Here is a 20,769-nt window from a genome sequence, read left to right as displayed (position 1 = left end):
TCTGATATAATGATTTCTCCATCATTGGACAAGTCTACCTTGATTACAACTCTTGTAATATATGTCTAGTAATATAAAACAAATCGATGTATTGACCATGTCTGAAAATGTATGTCAAATTCTATATATCTCAATATGATTTATCATCAGTCTTCTGGAATCATGAATAATCATTGCATTGATCTCTTTTTTAAGTCTTTCATAATTATTTTGCTTTATAATGTTTAGTCATGTTAAGAATCATTCTCTTTCTACTTCAGTCTGAATCCACTCACTCAAATATTACTATGTTTCTCTGAATTTATTCTTGTAGTCATTTCTTACTACAAGATAACAATTTAAAATCCTTTAACTCTGAAGAATTCCATTTATTTCACCCTTTGGTTATGACACATATTTAGAAAGTCCTTCCTTTTCTCAAGTTGAAATCTATCTCTATTATTTGTACCCATTATTCCTAATTCTGTCCTCTGAATCCAACTAGACATCCAATTCTGCTTCTACATGATTGCCCTTTAACTACTTCAAGATAAGTAGCATATTCTTTTCTCCCTTCAGCCAAAATATCTTAAGCTCTTTCAAATAATTACCTTATATTACAGTCACCAGTGGTAGCACCATTATGGTCCTCCCCACTTAGGTCTCATAGCAATTCACCAATATCTTTCCTGAAAACATTATGCTCAGAAATGAATATGAAACTTTAGAGTTACTCTAACCAAGGAAAGAATAAAATAAGCACTTATTTAGTGCCTACTATGTCCCAGGTGCTATATTAAACAATTTACAAGTATTATGTCATTTGATCCTCACAATAAATTTAGGAGAGAGGAACTATTATTACTTATATTCTACAAAGAAACTGAGTCATACAGAGGTTGCTACTTGTTCAGTGTCATGCAGCTATTAAGTATCTGAGGCTAAATTTGAGCTTACCTGATACACACTATAGGAAGAATATGGCAAAACTATCATTTATAGCATTCTCAACCCTGTATTTCTCTTAATGCAGTCTAAAAGAATGTTAGCTTGGTTGACTGCAATATTCTACTATCAACTCATACTCATAATTCCTTAATTAGACTATATTTTATATGTGGAAATGGTTACTATTATGGTAAATTATTATTCTGTAACAGTATTTCAGAGTCATTTAGTATACCAAAGCATTTTATCTGTAAGGATTTATAAAACATAGACCTTTCAGAGAATACCTGGACAGGTTGGTATTATTACCTTCTTTAGGGATAATATATAGTGTACTTTAAGGTTCCAGTGATTTTTTAATGGAATCAGGCTCTTTATTCTTTCAAAGCCAGTCAAAGAGACATTTTTAACTAAATTCACCACTAAAAAAGGTACAAATTTTCAAATACCACATTTGAAATACTCTGAGGATATATGTAACATCTTTCTTCTACTCTGAGAAAAGAAGTTCTCATATATATATATATATATATATATATATATATATATATATATATATAGAGAGAGAGAGAGAGAGAGAGAGAGAGAGAGAGAGAGAGAGAGAGAGAGACTCATCTCTTTTCACTGTGTAAAGGCTGGTATAAATCCTCTTTATTTTATAGTCAGCAGGATTTAACCAAATCCTATAATTATATAGGCTTGTGCAACTACATTACTGAAGACTATGCTTTAAAGAATTTTTTTAAAAAATTGAAGTTTTGAAATTTTGTGGAATTTCTTCAGAAAACCTCAGTTTTTCAATAGTTCTTTGCAGCACCTGCTAAAAGAATCATTAGATTTCTTCAAAATAGAAGTAGATTGAAGATATTTGGGGCAAATAGAGATGATATCAAAGATATCTACAGATGGTCAGCAATTTCAAGAGGTTGGGAATTAATAGTATTTAGAAAGGAAGACTTGATACAGTGCCTTTTCACTGTTATATGAATTGTTTCACAGTATTGATGCTATCTTCTGCTTGTTTTTAAACATTGTCAGTCCTAAATCCAAAAAGCATATTGATTTGTTGTCAATAGGGACATAGAGTGGATGGGTCTGCTTTTATCTCCAGAAAATGGAACCTTATTTCTTTCCATTGGTATGTAGTGGTTAATGTAAGTCAGTCAGTTAATAACCACTTACTAAATTCTTACCATGTGCCAAGTACTGGTTATGCTAGGCACTGTATATGAGGAATGGCAAAAACATGATACCTGCCCTTAAGGAGAAAAGAATTTTATGGAGGAGACAATATGCTAATAATTATAAACTTACAAAATATATCTAGTATAAGTAGAATAATCTCAAGAAGAAAATCATTGGTGGGAGTGTTTGGTGGAGATGTGGAAAAAGAACTGCAAAATATCTGTTATAAAAGGTAGGATCTGACCTGAGTCTTGAAGGAAGCCAAACAAGTTATGAGAGAGAGATGAGGAAAGAAACAACAACAGATATGGATGACAGTTACTGCAAAGGAAGAGTTAGTAGATAAAGATAAAGTTAATCCCAATTCAGATGGACCCAACTATTACATTTGGGATTACATTTTTAAAAATGCAACAAATTCTTGGGAGTGGGGCCAAGATGGCAGAAAAATTGGATAGATCTACCTAAGCTCTACCAAATTACCTTCCAAACAACTTTGCTATAACACATCAGGATGAATTTTGGAGTGACAGAACCACAAAAGTATGGAATAAAACAGTTTTTACTCCAAAATAACTTAGAAGGCAAGCATGAAACATCTATATCAGAGGGATAGAAGCAGAACGTAGTCCAGTAGACCAAGCCAAGGCCCACTTCTATAAGGTAATATAAGTATTTGGAGAAGCTGAATCAGCAGCAAAGGTTTCCAGAGTTCTCAGTCATGAACAGTAAGGGGGATTACATAACTGCCCAGAAGGAGATTATGGGGAGGGGTCCCTTTGCTATCTCTGGGTGCAATACTCTTTTTGCATTGCTAATAAAAGGGTCTAAGTTGTAAGCTGAAGTCCTGGTTTGCAATCCTAATGCTAGGAGGAGCACTAACACACATAAGCACTTGTAGTTGCAGATGAGCAGGGGACCCTGGTCATAGTTCCAAGGTAGAAAGGAGTGCTAATGGTAATTTATAGACAAAAGAAAGGCTGAGAGAGTGTTAAATACACCTCTTCTTAAATCATACTACCTTGAAAGAAGTAAAAACTTATAGCTTCCCAGAACTAGCTCTAAAGGGAGTTACACAAACAGCTTCAATCTTAGGACAATGCTCCTTTCACCACAAGGATGGAGTACCCAAATGTCACAGTTTTTTAAGTTAAAAGATGTGAAAAAGGTAGAAAAAAGCAAACAACAAAAAAGAAGCTCAATATTGGCAGTTATTTTGATAACAGCAATACCGAAACACAAATTCAGAACAAGACAACAAAGCAAATACTACTGCATCTAAGACTCCAAGAAAAATATGAATTTTTATCAAGCTCCAAAAAATGATACAGAGTTCCAAAAAGGTAAAAAAAAGGTAGAAGAAAAATGGGAAAAGAAATAACAGTGATATGAGGAGAATCATAAAAAAATGAGTCTGAAGCTTAGTAAAGGAAGAACAAAAAATACTGAAGAAAATAATACCTTAAAAACAGAATATACCCATTGGTAAAAGAAGCACAAAAATTCACTGGATAGTAGAACTTTCTAAAAAGAAGGACTGACCATTTGAGTAAGAAGTACAAAAATTCCCTGAGAAAAAGAACTTTTTAAAAATTAGAATTGGACAAATAGAAAAGGAGAAACAAAAATTAACTGAAGAAAATAATTTAGAATTGGGCAAATAGAAACTAATGACTCAATGAGACATCAAGAAATAATACAACAAAGTAAAAATAATGAAAAAATAGAATAAAATATGAAATATATCATGGGAAAAACAGATGACCTAAAAATAGATATAGGAGAGATAATCTAAGAATTATTGGACTACCTGAGAGCTAAAATTAAAAAATGATCTTAGACATCATCTTTCAAGAAATTATCAAGAATACTACTCTGATATTCTAGAACTAAAAAGTAAAATAGAAAATAAAATAATCCATTGATCATTTCCTGAAATAGATTCCCAAATGAAAACTCTCAAGAATATTATAGCCAATTTTCAGAACTTTCCCATAGAGGAGAAAATATTGAAAACAGCCCCAAAGAAACAAATCAAATATCATGGAGTCACAGTCAGGGTAAAAAACAGATTTAGCAACTTCTATATTAAAGAATTGGAGGTCTTAGAATATAATATTAAAAAAGCAAAGGAAACAGCACTTCAACCAAGAATAAAAAGCTACCTAGCAAAACTGAAAATCCTCCATGGTAAAAAAATGGACATTCAATTACAGTGAGGACTTTCAAAACTTCCTGATTAAAAAAAAAAAAAACTGGTGGTGAATCACGAGAAACATGAAAAGGTGAACAGGAAAGATATTTTTTAAAGGCCTTCAATAAGATTAAAATATGTACATCCCTACATGGAAAGATGATTCTTGGTATATCCCTACATATAAAGTTGATTCTTGCAGCTCTTAAGAACTTTGTGATTATTAGGACAGTTATAGAAGTATAGATAGACATAGAACAAGGAAGCTGGATTGAATATGATTGGATGATTATCTACAAAAAATAAAATTAAGGGGCAAGAAAGAGGAGTGAATTGGGAGATAGGAGAATTAGAATATGGTAAGTTACCTTATATAAAAGAAGCATGAAGGAACTTTTATAGTGTAGAAGATAGGGGAGGTGGAAGGGGAGAACTTGAACCTTACTGTCATCATAATTGTCTCAGAGAGGGGAAAACATGCACAGTCAATTGGGCAAAGAAATATAACACACCCAATGAGAAAATAGGAGAAGGGAATCAGAAAAGGTAGTTTACTGTAGAAAAGAGGGGAATTTGGGGTATTCAAGGGTCAGAAGCTAAAGACTTTTGAGGATAGACTGAATAGAAGGAAAAAGACAAATAAATGGATGTGATAAATAGAAAGGGGAGTAATATAGAGTGATCACAATAGTTAAAAAAATTACAAGTCTCAAATAATGGACTCAGTTTATATATATATATATATATATATATATATATATATATATATATATATATAGTAATGAGTCAAATATTAAAGAAAACAAATCATTTCCCAATTGATAAATGGCAGAAGGATATTAACAGGCAGATCTCAGACCAGGTAATTAAATCTATCTATAGTCATATATAAAATGCTTCAAATCATTATTTATTAGAGACATACAAAACAAAACGATTTTTAAGTACCACTCCATACCTATCAGATTGGCTATTGTGACAGAAAAGGAAAACAACAAAACTTGGAGTGAATGTAGGAAAATTGAGATACTAATGCACTTTTGGGGGAGTTGTGAACTGATTCTAACATTCTGGAGAGCAATTTCAATTTATTCCTAAAGGGTTATAAAAGAGTACTTTCCTCTTGATCCAGCGATACTATTACTAGGTTTGTATCCCAAAGAGAGATTTAAAAAAAGGAAAAGGACTCTTCATACAAAAATATTTAGAGCAGCTCTTTTTGTGGTGGCAAAGAATTGGAAAGTGAAGAGATACCCATCAACTGGAGAATGGCTGATTAACTTATACTATATGATTGTAATAGAATACTATATGCTATAAGAAATGAGCAGAAGGCTCTCAGAAAACCCTTGGAAAGACTTCCATAAACTGATACAGAGTTTAAGTAAGCAGAACCAGGAGAGCATTGCATACTGTGACAACAATATTGTATTATGAATAACAACTCTTCTCAGCAATACAATGATCTAAAAGAATCCCAAATGAATCATGATAAAAATTCCATCTGCTTCCAGAGAAAGAAATGATCAAATGGGGTTGGGAGTGGGTAGAAATTTGAAATTCAAATTTTAAAAAAGTCAAAAATAGTTTTTTTATGTAACTGAGGAAAAATAAAATATAAAAAAAAGAAATTATTTCACATATTTACAGTTGGCAAAGCACTTCTGTTGATCAATTGACCTGATAGCTTTTTGGAAAAGATTTCTGTCAGTTTCATGAACAATACTATAGAGATAGACTGTGTTCTTTTGACTCATGAAAGATGCTGTTATTAGTCATGGCTAATTTATTAGCTGTTGATTTTGCCTACCCTAACTCACATTTGATTATCCACAGGACACAAGATGAAAACTGGCATATGGATACTCCACAGAATCCTTCCAACATCTGTAGTATGTGACATCTTAAAGTTTATCAAAGAAAATGACTATTTTATTTTTATATTTGTAGATTAGAAGTCAGATGTCTATGCATCTGTATTTTTCTGAATTTAAATAGAGGTTGGAGTGGTGTAAACAGTTGATTACTTGATTTTTTAGTGTTATTTGAAATAGGTCCAGGGAGTTGGTGTTCTTGTTAAGAGAGAAAAAAAATTACAAAATTGAAAGAAAATGCAGAAAAGCTCAAGATGAATGCTGAGAAAATCATTACAGGGAGGAAATACTAGGATGAAAAAAATTAAAGTTTTTTTTTTTTTAAATGGGACCATGAAGTTTAGTCTCTGTCTTTTAGAAACATAAGAAATTAATATCTATATCAGGATTGTTTTCCCCTCAAGGAAAGAGTAAAGAAAGTCTTACTCAAAGTGTCCTGAAGAGATAGGATGTTTATGTGGGTGTTTGCATTTTCCTGATCAATGACTTCTTTAAGGTCAAAAGGAATTTTGATTTCAGAGCAGAATAAATCTAAAATGTCCTCTAATCCATACTGTTTCTAAGAGTTGTACTATCTCTAGCATTCCTGACACAAGATGATCTAGACCCCTGATGAATGAGAACTATCATTCCCCATAGTAGACTGAATCATTTTTTAACAACTTTTGTTGTTAAGCAATTTTTCCAATACAAATCCGAAATATACCTATATGACTTTCATCCTTTTCTATTAGTTCTGTCCCCTGGAACCAAGCAAAAATTTAATTTTCCCCCTACATAAAAACTTAAAAAAATTGAAAATAGCTATCTTCATCTTTTGGTAAATAGAATCAATTCCTTCAAATCATTAATAGTGCCTTCTCTGTTTCTTATTTCTAATTCATCCTGTCTATAGTTTGTATATTTATAGCTGTTTGCATGTGATCTCCTGCTTTGAAAAGAAAGGAAAAATCAAATTTCTTAGAACCCCAAGTTCTTCTGAATTTTTAGTTAACTAGTCTGATTTTTTTAAAAGGCACACTCGTATTCATGGGAGAATGAGGATGGTTTCTCTTTCCATCTTTTCTTTGTGACACCACTATCATCCCTAGTTCACTTAGCTTAAAAAATGAGTTATCCTGGAAATCACAATTTCTTATTCTTATTATCATGCATTCATTATATATATTATATATACATGACATATATATATCTCATACATTCTTATGTATGATATGTTGCTTTGTATTACTAATTTTTATTTTCCAATAAATCAAAGATTTATCTTTTTCTTTCCACTCTTTCTACTACTGCACAAGTTCAGGTCCTTATAATTTAATTTCTGGATTCATTATGACAGCCTCTGAGATAATCTCTTCAAATCCAGGGTCTTTCAACCCTGATATTTTGTATATAGTTGCCAGACTAATCTTCTGAAAACTGAAATTTTATCCCATCATTTTTTTCCCTTGATGAACTTACAGTTATCTCCCATTGTAGGCCACAATAACTTTAAACTCCTTTGCTCATCCTTCAAGAACCTTTGTAGTCTAGCTAGACACACCTTACCTATCAAACTTTATTTTCCATAATCTTCCTTCCACAATGCCCTATTCCATCTTCCTGCCTGTCTGGTAATTCTTAATCTCCTTTGCTGGTTCTTTATCTAAGTTATACCTGTTAAATGTGGTTGTCTCCAAAGGCTCTGTTTTGATTTTTTTTTCTCTTCCTCTCTATCACTTTTAAAAATGTTTTTATTTTTATTTTTTCAGTTATATGTGGAAATAATTTTTGACATTATTATTTCTCATGGACTCCCAGACCCCCCAAATCTAATCAGTTTCCAAGGCCTGTTAATTTCACCTTTGCAACCACTTGAATATACTCCTCTTCAGACACTGTCACCACTTCTAGTGTAAGCTCTCATCACCTCATGCCTGCACTATTGAAATAGCTCGCTGGTGGGTAAACTTACCTCAAATCTATATTCCATTCAGCCACTGAAGTGATTTTCCCAAAGAACATGTCAACCCTGCCCACCTCTTATTCAAAAATCAGGGGTCCCCCCTCACCTCTAATATCAAATACAATATCCTTTGGAGATTTACACCTTTTCATATCTTAGTCTCCCCCCACATAGAACTTTCCAGCATTGTTATACTTTTCTCCTCTTCAGATATATTTTGATCTAGTGACACTGGCCTCCTTGATTTCCTCAAGCCAGGTATTCCATCTGTTTGTTCTGAGCATTTTATGTTCTAACCTGCATACCTGAAATATTTGACTTCCTCATCACCACATTCTGACTTTCTTGAATTCTGAGCATCTTTTGATGTTTTTATACTTCTTTCAAGTCTTTTTGTTTTTCTTTTGATTGTGCAGTTCACCTCTGATTTTAATCTTAAAAATCTTTTGAGTTGCAGGTAAGAATAGGTGTGAGCCTTAATAGAGATAACTCCCAAGCTCTCCTCAAATGGTATAATCAAATAATTGGTAGAGTTTATTTTATCATAGACCTAAAAGCAAGAGGTGACATCATTTCATGGAATAGTTGTGATGAGCACAAGAAAACAAACAACCAGGGAACTAATTTTAGATTATGGGTCAACATTATTGGAGAGAATGAATAGAAAAAATAAATGGAGAAGTTGGCATGATGATCCAAACAAAATTACTATATTCTTTGATACTTTTTTGGCTTTATTGCAAAGGTGGACAGAGGAGAGATTGACAAAAACTATGTTGGTGAGTATGGCATATTAAGTAAGCAAACCAAAAACTTATAGACTTCATAGAGAAGCTTCATGCATGCTTATCATAAATACTTTCTTGATGAAAAGAGTCAGATTGTGCTGGATGTGGTGTCAAAATGAATAATTTGAGTATATCTTAAAAGTCGGCAACAACTGATTACTAATATGAAAGTCATCAGAATTAGTTCTCTATGTATAGTTAAAACAATAATTAGAACAATGGTAAAAATAAATAGCAGATTAATTTTTAATTAAGATTTTTAGTTTTTCCGGATTACATATTGAAAGTTTCAATACTCATTTCTCCAACATTTTGAAATCCACATTTTTCTCTCCTTCCTAATCCTCCCCCTGCCTCAGGAAGGAAGATAATATGATATATATACATTGTACATATTTCATCATACAATACATATTTCCACATTTGTCATGTTGTAAAAGAAAATTCATGGTTTACACTAAAGAAAAATTCCTTCCGTGTGGAGGATATTCTTTTTTTCATCAAAAGTCCTTTGTAGTTGTTCTGGATTCTTGCCTTGTTGATAATAGTTAAGTCATTCACAGTTGATTATCATAAACTATTGCAGTTACTGCGAACAGCATTCTCCTGATTCTGCTCACTTCATTTTTCATTCCATCATGTGAGTCTTTTCAGGTATTTTGTGATCATCCTGTTTGTCATTTCTTGTGGCACAAAAACATTCAATTGCAACTATACAGCACAACTTGTTCAACCATTCCCTAATTGATGGACATCCCTTTGGTTTCCAGTTCTTTGCCACCACAAAAAAGAATGCTATAAATATATATTTTTAACAAGTAGGTTCTTTCCCCATATCTTTAACCTCTTTGTAATACAGACATACTAGTGGTATATCTGGGTCAAAGAGTGTGCAAATTGATCTCCAGATGATCAGATCAGTTCACAGTTCTATCAATAGTATATTAGTATTCCAAATTTCCTACACCCCTTCCAACACTTATAATTTTCCTTTCCTTTTCTTTTCGTCATATTAACCAGTCTGATGGGGTGAAGTGGTATATCAAATTTTAAAATGTGAATTTCTTTAATTAATAGTAATTTGGAGCATTTTATATGACTAAAGAGAGTTTTATTTTTTATCTAAGAAGTGCCTGTTCATATCCTCTGACTGTTTGTCAGCTGGGGAATGCTATGTATTCTTATAAGTTATATATTTGAAAAATGAGACATTTGTCAGAGATACTTCTTATAAAGATTTTGATTAGAAGGAAGGGATAATTGTATTAAAGGTAGAATTAAGCTCAGCTCTCTCCAAAATTCATTCCATGTTTTCTAACTTTTCCTCATGAAATACTGCTTTTTTAAAAAAAATAAATGACCTATAAACTTTGCCTAATGGTTATATATAAAGATTTGCTAGTTTTTTTTCTATAATGACAGTCTGACCGTGATGAAAATTAGTTTGATTCCCACAACCCAAAACTGATACTCCATATTTTTTGATGATTAATTAGAAAACACATTTAAAATAGATCATGGAATAAATAGAAGGATATTTAATTTCAATAAATCATAAAATATTCCAAGTATCTTAGGGTCAGTCAGATATACCTATTTTCTAATGCATTACTCTCTGCATATAAATAAGGTCCTCCAATAACCTATCTCCCCCATCTCTGACTTTGGAAGGACATATTGATTGTACTTCTTTTAGTTGTCCTACATAGTACAATTATGAGAGGTTAAAATAAACTATAAAATGAAATTATTCATTTAATTCTATCTTGTTTACTGGAATTAAGATTTTTCAGGCAACATCTAATTTTATTTAAATGAGTGAACAATTTCATATCCGTTAATATGCTCCCCTTCATTTGCTAAAAATATGTCAGTCTTTAATTAATGAATATCACTATAATTAGAACTGTTTAATATGTCCAAATCGGCTATTTCACATAAATTTGTAATTTGACTTTTTAATTTCCTCTGTTCTCGTAAGTGGTCAGAAAAGTACATGTTTATTGGAGCTTGAGTGGACCTTGGAGGCCATCAGATTCATACCCCTCATTTTATAAATGGGGAATTGGAGAGGGAAAGTAATTTATCCAAATTCCTATATCTAGTAAGTGACAAAGCTTATGCTGGGACCCAGATTCTTTGATTTGACACCCTGTGTTGTTCCTACTCTGTCCTACTTTGTCAGATATGCTTTCAATAGTGCAGGCATGAGGTGATGAGAGTTTATCCTAGAAGTGGTGACAGTGTCTGAAGAGGAGTATATTCAAGTGGTTGCAAAGGTGAAAAAACAGGCCTTGGAAACAGATTAGATTTGGGGTTTGGGGGAGTCCAATGAGAGATAATAATGTCAAAAATTATTTACACATATAACTGGAACCTTAAATAATTTCATTGAACATGATGGCCTCTACTAGTTGTACTGATTATACAAATATTCATAAAACACTATGACTGATTTTTACAATATGTGCCACACTATTTTAAATTTAATTTAAAGTTTTAGATAGAAATTCCCTTGGTTACACTGGTAAATAACATATTATTTGAGAGCTATGACCAGCCTTTCTGGTAAGTGTCAAGCAGTGGAAGAGGGCTGATCTGCGTCAACACTCTGGGCTCTGATATATCATTACTTTCTTGACTAGACTCTATTAGGATTTCTTGACTGACTTATGCACTATGCCCTGAAACCCTCCCCAATTGAATTCCTATTTCTCTTCCCCCTTTCCAGCCTCCTTTTAAGTTTCCATTAGACTGTAAGCTCCTTGAGGGCAAGAACTATTTTTCATTTTTCATCTTTTATCCCTAGAGCTTAGCAAGTAACTAACACATAGTAATATATATATATATATATATATATATATATATATATATATATATATATATATCAACTGACTGATTGATCCATTGGTAGAGAGCATGGAATGCTTTAGTTGTTGAAGTCATAGGAATAGAACAAAGCAGTGCCAAGAAGGAGACTAAAAACTAGCTACCAATAAATATATATAAATGCTGGATTTCAATTTAGGTCTTTCTGATCTAATCATTGTGCTCACCTCAAGTGTTATTTGTTAGCCACCTTCATTAAATAACTCTTCTTAGTAACTAGATGATTAGCAGTTATTTCTATCCATTTGCCCTCCTGTGCAAAGCTTAGCTGCACATATAGCTTGTGGTATCCTGTCATAAAGCCCTGATTGCTCTGGCCTAATTATGCCCTGCAATGGTTTATAATTTATTTATCTTTTCAAGATGCTATCTGCAACTTCTTCCACACATGAGTCTCTCTGCATGGAAAGGCCCTTCCCTGAAACAGATCAGTAAATTGTCTGCAGTTTTTTACTTAAGAAAGTTGCTTGGGTGCACAGAGAATTTAAGTCATTTATCTGTCCTGGGTTCAATAATTCCTTTGGGTCAGATCCAGATCTTCTTAATTCCATAGATGTCTTTCTGTCTATGATAACTAACACCACACCTCTGAATGTTTTATTAATATAGTACCTAAATATGTTTAGCTATGTCAGTATGTTTTAAACTATATTTACAGCTTTTTGAGATTACAAATACATTATTATCTTCTATGATAGTGAATTATTTACTGTATTTTTTAATTTTAATTTTATTTTTTTATTTTTTTAAATTTATAATATTTTATTTGATCATTTCAAGCATTATTCATTAAAGACAAAGATCATTTTCTTTTCCTTTCCCCCCAAACCCCCATAGCCGACACGTGATTCCACTAGGTATCACATGTGTTCTTGACTTAAACACATTGCCATGTTGTTAATATTTGCATTAGAGCGTCATTTAGAGTCTCTCCTCTGTCATGTCCCCTCAATGGCTATAGTTAGGCAGTTGCTTTTCCTCGATGTTTCTACACCCTCAGTTTGTCCTCTGCTTATGAATAGTGTTTTTTCTCCTGGATCCCTGCAAATTGTTCAGGGACTTTACACCGCCACTAATGGAGAAGTCCATTACGTTCGATTGTACCACAGTGTATCAGTCTCTGTGTACAATGTTCTCCTGGTTCTGCTCCTCTCACTCTGCATCACTTCCTGGAGGTTGTTCCAGTCTCCATGGAACTTCTCCACTTTATTATTCCTTTTAGCACAATACTATTCCATCACCAACATATACCACAATTTGTTCAGCCATCCCCCAATTGATGGGCATCCCCTCATTTTCCAATTTTTGGCCACCACAAAGAGCTCAGCTATGAATATTCTTGTACAAGTCTTTTTCTTTATTATCTCTTTGGGGTACAGACCCAGCAGTGCTATGGCTGGATCAAAGGGCAGACAGTCTTTTATCACCCTTTGTGCATAGTTCCAAATTGCCCTCCAGAATGGTTGGATCAATTCACAACTCCACCAGCAATGAATAAATGTCCCAACTTTGCCACACCCCCTCAAATATTCATTATATTCCTTTGCTGTCATGTTAGCCAATCTGCTAGGTATGAGGTGATACCTCAGAGTTGTTTTGATTTGCATCTCTCTGATTATAAGAGATGTGGAGCACTTCTTCATGTGCTTATTAATAGTTTTGATTTCTTTATCTGAAAACTTGCCCATTTGTCAATTGGAGAATGGATTGGATTTTTGAACAATTGATTTAGCTCTTTATAAATTTGAGTAATTAAACCTTTGTCAGAGGTTTCTATGAAGATTTTTTCCCAATTTGTGGTTTCCCTTCTGATTTTAGTTACATTGGTGTTGTTTGTACAAAAGATTTTTAATTTGATGTAGTCAAAATTATTTATTTTACATTTTGTGATCCTTTCTATGTCTTGCTTGGTTTTAAATTCTTTCCCCTCCCAAAGGTCTGACATGTATACTATTCTGTGTTTACCTAATTTACTTATGGTTCCTTCTTTATGTTTAAGCCATTCACACATTTTGAATTTATCTTGGTGTAGGGTGTCAGGTGTTTATCAATTCCTAATCTCTCCCACACTGTCTTCCAATTTTCCTAGCAGTTTTTATCGAATAGTGGATTTTTGTCCCAAAAGCTGGGATCTTTGGGTTTATTGTATACTGTCTTGCTGAGGTTGCTTTCCCCCAGTCTATTCCACTGATCTTCCTTTCTGTCTCTTAGCCAGTACCAAATTGTTTTGATGACTGCTGCTTTGTAATATAGTTTGTGGTCTGGGACTGCAAGGCCCCCATCATATGTGTTTTTTTTTTTCATTATTTCCCTGGATATCCTTGATCTTTTGTTATTCCAAATGAACTTTGTTATGGTTTTTTCTAAATCAGTAAAGAAATTTTTTGGGAGTTCAATGGATATGGCACTAAATAGATACATAAATTTGGGTAGGATGGTCATTTTTATTATATTGGCTCATCCTATTGTAATCCTTAAAATTTCACAGACTTATGAATGTTAAAAATTTTACTCCACATTGAGGAACCCTCCAATTCCCTACTTGAAATAATTCCCTACCAGATAGTGAGAACTCTACTTGAATGTGAAAAACTCCTTACTATGGGAGGACCTCTATTCCACCCATACTTAAGAATGCTTTAGGGCAAAAAACTCCTTGCTAAACAATGAAAGTACTTGGACCAATGCTTATAATAAGGCAAGGAGTTCTTTGAGCCAGGCCTGTTTTTAGAATTGATACAATGGGATGCTAGGTACCTAAAAGGGTTCGGCAAGTTTTCTCTTGATGAGATTAGTTGACTCAGCTGTGTTTTCTCTCCTTCAGACTTACTGAGTAGATTGGTCAACTTAGCAGGAATTCAGATGGGCAGTCCTTTGGAAAATGTCTACAGTGATTGGTAGATGTAGGGACTTAGGGGAGGTGACATGGGAGAAAAACCCCTATATAAGAAAAAGCAGAATCTCTTGAGGGGATATCCTTTTGGAGAATTCCTTTTGGAGGATCTCTGATGAGGACCGCTTGGGAAGAATCTCTTGAGAGAGGCTCTGGAGAAGGGAAGCTCTTGGAGGACAATCTCTAAGGAGGTCTCCCTGGAGCTCCTCTAAGGGGACTCTGTCCCTCTGGAGGCTCTGAAGAGAGGTCTTTTGGAACAGCCTCTGGCTGGAAGGCTCTCTGGTGAAGTCAGCTGAGATGGAGCTGGCCTGGTGTCACTAGGATCTTTGTTGAGGCAGACCTTGTGGTGAATATTAAAAGACTGACTGACTGATCTCTCTCTCTTAAGACTCAGGTCTAGGCCATGTTGGCTTGAGGCCCTTCATAATTATTCCTTTCCTACTCTTTCTCTCTTTCTCTAATTCCTCATATTATTAATTAAAAATCTCTATAAAACCCAGTTGACTTGGGTATTTGAATAATTGGGAATATTTCCCTGGCAACCACCTTATATTTGATTTAAAAACCAAGATACTGTAGTGAAACATATTTTCTGTGGTCAAATTTACTCACCCTCTCTTATAGCTATCACAATTTATATCTTCCACCATTTTAATTCACTACAGTTTAAGACCTCAACCATTTTAAATCTAACACTACCCATGAGCAGTTAATGTTTTTCCAATTGCTCAAGTCTAGTTTCAGTTGTGTGGAGAGTGTTTTGTAGTTGTGTTCATATAGTTCCTGTGTTTGTCTCGGGAGATAGATTCCTAGGTATTTTATTTTGTCTAAGGTGATTTTGAATGGGATTTCTCTTTCTAGTTCTTGCTGCTGAGCTGTGTTGGAGATATATAGAAAAGCTGATGATTTATGTGGGTTTATTTTGTATCCTGAAACTTTGCAACAGTTGTTGATTATTTCAATTAGCTTTTTGGTTGAATCTCTAGGATTCTTTAAGTAGACCATCATGTCATCTGCAAAGAGTGATAACTTGGTCTCCTCCTTGCCTATTTTGATGCCTTCAATTTCTTTTTCTTCTCTAATTGCTACTGCAATGGGGGTTAAGTGACTTGCCCAGGGTCACACAGCTGGGAAGTGTCTGAGGCCAGAATTGAACCTAGGACCTCCCATCTCTAGGCCTGGTTCTCAATCCACTGAGCTACCCAGCTGCCCCCATTTAAAAAAAAAAAAAACATTTTTTTAAACCCTTACCTTCCGTCTTGGAGTCAATACTGTGTATTTTATTTTTAATTTCAAACATTGTTCCTTGGCTACAAAAATCATTATCTTTTCCTCCCTCCCCTTCCTCCACCCCTCCCATAACCCAGTTTGACTGAGTATCACATGTGTTCTTGATCAGATAAATTATTTACTGTATTATGCACAATTATAATTCATAATGGTGGAATGTTTCTTTACAATAGCTCTGTGTGGAAGAAATAAGTATTATTATTATTCTTATATAGATCAGGAGAACAGACTTTAATGGTAAATTTTAAGGATATAAAACTAATAAATATTTTTGGCAAGATTTGAACTAGGGTTTCCTGACAGCAGTTCCAATTCTTTTTCACTGCTAGTTCTTAAAGAAAGGCAATTTGGTAGAATTCACAAAGGAATCTTTTCTAATTTTCCCTTCAGTTTGGTTGGTTATTATTTTCCCCCTGAGATAATCTGCAGGGGTTTCCTCACCCTGTATTTAAACAATATAGAAACTGTGGGTCCTGTTACTGAAGAAAGAAGGCACTTTTAAGTAATTTGGTCAGGGCTAGGCCTGATATCAAAGCCTAAATTAACTCTAGAACTGAAGTGTTTGGGATTTGGAACTTAAGCCATCCACCAACTGTTAAAATTCTGCTGGTTATCTCAAGGAGACTCAAGAATCTGAGGACTTCATCAATTTTGCCCTTTGTGTTCATTATTAGACACTGTATCATTATATCATTACCCTGTGTAATTTGTGAGAACCTAATAGAGAGATTTCTGAACTCAGCACCAAGAAGGCCTGGTTATAAAATCTACCTCACATACTTATTTCGTTTGAAACAGCTACAGGGCTCAGTGGATAGAGTTCCAGGCCTGGAGTTGGGAGGACCTGGATTTAAATCTGGCTTCAACTGTATCCTAGCTATGTGATCCAAGGATAGTTCCTGTTTTAGAGTTGTTACTAGGACAGAAAATAAAAATTTAAGAGACTTATTTTCTTTGTGACTAAGCAAATCACCCACTCTTCAGTTCCTCATCTTTAAAGTGATGGGGTTGGGATCATAACTTTTAAGAAAATCAAGGTAATCATTTGTTTCTCAGAGGTCAGGTATCAAAAATAAAATGGTCAATTGGCAAAAATCAGAGGAACCCATCCTATTTATTAATTATTGATAAATTATATACATTTCTATAAACCTAACCATCCAAAGGATCATATTGATTTAGAATTGAAAAAAGACTCAGTGGCCCATTTGGTACCTTCTAACTATAAATCTATATCAGGTTTATTTGTAGAAACACATGTAGTTAATTAAAATAATCAAGAGGATAGATTCCAATTCAATCCAATCAGTCTGTACCAGGCACTGTGTTCAGTTCTGGGGACATAATTAATAAAAAAGACAGTCCATGACCATAAGGAGATTATAATCTAAAGGGGGACATAGCATACAATAGGAGGTAGAAAAACAAGAAGGAGTATTCCAGGGGTATTCCCCGAGTGCAGGGACAGCTTTTTCCATGGAGCTAAAATAGAGCAGCAGTTACAAAGTAGAGGTATAAATCCTCTGATTTGTATTAATTTGCTCTGCTTTTTATTGATTCAATCTCTGATTCTGCTCAATTTTACAACTGTTATAGAAATACTGATTGAATTTCTTCTGTTGTAGTCAATAATTTTTATAAAGATGGAAGAGAGAAATTATAAAAATTAATGGATATATAACAACCACTTATTACCATATCCGATGTATCCACATATCCATAATTATTGTTGTTTGTGTCCTTCATTTCCAAAGAAGACCAATGACATCATGAGGTGATCTATTAACTTATACATGAACCACCATTTTGGAAAAGGAAGGAGACCTTAGAGATGAAGTAGCCAAAGGATCATAGATTCGGGGCTAGAAAGGGACCAGGGAGGGCAAGTCATCCAACATTTTGCTTTTATAGATGAGGAAACAGAAACCTAGAGTAATTGTTACTTAATAGAGGCCATCTAGAGAGCAAGTAGCAGAGCCAGAATTTAAATACAGCACTAGCTCTGGGAGTTCTTTTTACCACATTCCTTAAAGTATTTAGAAATTAGAAACACGTCATCACCATTTGTATTTTTATTTTCACTCCAAAGGTCTTTACTTAAATGCAAAAAAAAAAAGCATGAGACAGTAATACTTTATATTTGAATACTCTGTGTGTGTGTGCGTGCGCACATACATGTATTTCAGAATCCCAGACTTTAAGAGTTGTCTCAGAGAGAAGATGTCCCTAAAACATGATCTCAAGGGAGACTTCATCTGGTCCCTTCCCATCTTTCAGTCCTCTTTGTCTTTGTTACCTTCCACATACTCTGGGACCCAGCTACACTAGCCTACCTTGGATTATTTGAACAAAGTGTCCCATCTCTTTGTTTTGCTACTGACTGCTTCCCATGCTTGGAATGTCCACTATCTCTTCTTCTTTGGTTGGCTGGGAGCATTTTAGGATCAACTCAAGTCTCACCTTTCATAAGAAGCCTCTTCTAGTGCCTTCAACTGCTAGTGTCTTCCCCTTCAGATATCTTCCAACTATGCTATAGATATCTTGTGAAGTACCATTAATTTCCATCTTACCTTCTAAGGTATGGTTTTTCCAGTCACAAACTATTTTCTTTGTATCTCCAGTGTTTAGCCCTGTGCCTGGCACATAGTACTTCATAAATGCTTATTGACTGACTGAAAAAGATAATTATAGATTTCTCTCCCACACCACTGCATCACTCTCCTTTGCCATTTATCTTTTCATATTTTGCCACTCAGCTCCCTTTCACTTCTTTCAGACGCTGGTCCCACAGGACACTGTTCACAGCAGCAGCAGCAACATGAAATAGAGAAATAAACTGAGGAAACTATTTCTTTTGCAATGACTGCTGTACTCTGGCTGTGACTGGAGAACTGCTAGAGGGGAACCTGAAACTGCTTGGTTGTAATGGAGATAGGAATGAGAAATACTGAGGGATGCTAGTACAGGGATGCTGCCACACAGGAGGACTGCTGTGGGGAATGCTCTGGGATTTGCCTACTGATCCCTAGTGATGGCTGATGGATCAGTATATCTTTCTAACCTCTTCCTCCCTTTCATTCCCTCCCTTCTCCAGTCCTCTCCTCCCTTGCCTCTGTCACCTCCCAGTTCTTCTTGAAGCCTTTGGCTTCTTCCCTCCCCCCTTGAGTGAACTATAAAGATATTCTTTTCTTTTTCTCTTCAAGTCAGGGGGTTTATTGGGATAACAGGATGAGAAACTGAGGTAAGGGGGTTGAGGATGTCCCTAATCAAAAATGAGGGGGAGCTTGAGGGTTAAGGAAGTAGTCCAGTCACAAAATATGACTCTAAGGTAGTTAGAGAGATGGAAGACAGCTGTTTAAAATCTTTTTTCTTCTTCTTCACAAAATTAGTGAGGTCTCTCAGCTTAACCCCAGAGAGAAAACAAAGTCCAAAGTCTCTCAGTTTCTCCTGGCCAGCTCAACTCTCAAAGAGACAATCAATTCAAAAGCTAAATTTCTCCTTCCCCTCTCGGTGGCCAGAAACGCCCAACTGCCACTCCTGGGAACATTCTGTTTGGAACCTTCCTCTTGATTGACAGGCAGTTCCCCAGCCTTGATTCTTGCATCTTGGCTTACAAGACCTCTCTATCTCCATGCCTCTACCACAAACAGCACCTGCAAACTCCCCTGCCCATCACCCTCTGAACCCAGTATCCTCAGTTCTTCCTCCCTACATCATAAAAGCAGCAGAACTTGGACTCTAGGTTATATGGCCAGTGGATGCTGAATTAGAGGCTCCTTCATATCTTTTTTGTTTTGTTTTGTTTTTTTTTTCTAGGGAGAAAGTGTGTTGCACAGGACGAGTAAGCCTGAATACACTGCTATTTGCAGAGAAAATCTCATATATCTTCCCCTGACACCAACACAGTAGGTAGTCTTCTGACTTCCCTATTACATTTGAAGGTATCACCATCGCACAGTCCTCCAAGTTCACAATCTCAGTGTGATATTTAGCTCCTCACTCTCCTCTCTTCACTTAATGTGAAATCTTGTCATTTCTACCTATAGAATATTTCTCACGTATCTCTCTTGTGTACTCACACAGCCACCACTCTAATTCAAACCCTTGTTGCCTCTTGCCAGGATTTTTTCAGTAACCTGTTAATTAGTCTCACTGAGTCAAAACTTTTCCTAGTCCAATTCATCCTTCACACATCTACCAAAGTGATTGTACCTAAAGCAAATGTCTGAGCACTTCACTTCTCCATTTAACAGTCTCCAGTGGTTAACTATTAACTGTGTCATCAGGTAGCATTCTACCTTTGTCATTCTTTGAATATTTCTATTTTTATAAGTTTTTAAATGCACATGTTTAATATTAATATTAATTTATCTTTATTAATCAATTAATAACACAATATCATTTGTTTATTAATATATTATATTATATTATTATTTTTATATGCCATATGAGTAAGTAAATACACACATATTGAGATGGAAAACATATGATCAGATTGTGTAACCAAGGAAGCATGGAGACCAATAATTAGACCAAACCTTTGCATTTTGCTCCTCTGCCTCATTTCAACTTCAGGGGACCAGCTGTCGCACCCAGGATAATGCCATTACTTCCAATCTCATCAGCATGCTACCTACTCAAGCCTTGATTGATATCTGTCCCTCAGTTTCTGCACACCTTTGATTGACATGCTGAGAGTGAAGTACCAATCTCTAACAAATGCCTTCTTATTTAGAGGACAGAAATTGAAGGCTCAGCTCCTTATTGCATCTGCTGCTGGTCTT

Source organism: Monodelphis domestica, chromosome 6 (genome assembly GCF_027887165.1).
Source record: "Monodelphis domestica isolate mMonDom1 chromosome 6, mMonDom1.pri, whole genome shotgun sequence".
Taxonomy (NCBI): Eukaryota; Metazoa; Chordata; class Mammalia; order Didelphimorphia; family Didelphidae; genus Monodelphis; species Monodelphis domestica.
The sequence above is the reverse complement of the archived record's forward strand: the minus strand, read 5'-3'. Positions refer to the sequence as shown.